General features: G+C 46.8%; 1 pseudogene; it reads left to right on the top strand.

Moving 5' to 3' along the window:
• Positions 1 to 741: 741 nt before the first annotated feature.
• Positions 742 to 897, top strand: LOC120004686 (annotated as a pseudogene).

Below are 897 nucleotides of genomic sequence, written 5' to 3'. Positions count from 1 at the left end.
TGGTTAATTCCGTTAACGAACGAGACCTCAGCCTGCTAACTAGCTACCCGAAGGCATCCCTCCGCCACCAGCTTCTTAGAGGGACTACGACCGCTTAGGCCGAGGAAGTTTAAGGCAATAATAGGTCTGTGATGCCCTTAGATGTTCTGGGCCGCACAAGCGCTACACTGATGTATTCAACGAGTCTATAGTTTTGGTCGACATGTCAGCCCAAGTAATCTTTGAAATTTCATCATGATGGGGATCGATCATTGCAATTGTTGGTCTTCAACGAGGAATTTCTAGTAAGCGCGAGTCATCAGCTCACGTTGAGTACGTCCCTACCCTTTGTACACACTACCCGTCGCTCCTACAGATTGAATGGTCCGGTGAAGTGTTTGGATCACGGCGACATGGGTTGTTCACCTCTGTTGACATTGCAAGAAGATCATTGAACCTTATCATTTAGAGGAAGGAGAAGTCGTAATAAGGTTTTTGTAGGTGAACCTACGGAAGGATCATTGTCGAAACCTGCAAGGCAAAACGACCCGCGAACAACTAAAAACTAACGCGGGTAATGGGCCTTTTGGGTCGATTGCTCGAAGTTCAAGAGGAGGGATGTGGGAAACTATAACTCCTCTTCTGCGAGCACAACGAACCCCGACGTAAATTACGCCAAGGAACCAAAAAAAGATGTGCGCTCCCGTCGTTTGGAAACAGTGTTTTAGGGGGTTGCGTCGTCGTCCATATTATATATGAAACGACTCTCGACAACGGATATCTCAGCTCTTGCATTGATGAAGAACGTAGTGAAATGTGATACTTGGTATGAATTACAGAATCCCATGAACCATCGAGTTTTTGAACGCAGGTTGCTTCCGAAGACGTCAGGCTGAGGGCACACCTGATTGGGTATCA

The sequence above is a fragment of the Tripterygium wilfordii genome, chromosome 8 (assembly GCF_013401445.1).
Source record: "Tripterygium wilfordii isolate XIE 37 chromosome 8, ASM1340144v1, whole genome shotgun sequence".
In the NCBI taxonomy this organism is placed as follows: Eukaryota; Viridiplantae; Streptophyta; class Magnoliopsida; order Celastrales; family Celastraceae; genus Tripterygium; species Tripterygium wilfordii.
This window is presented reverse-complemented; position numbering and strand designations above follow the sequence as displayed.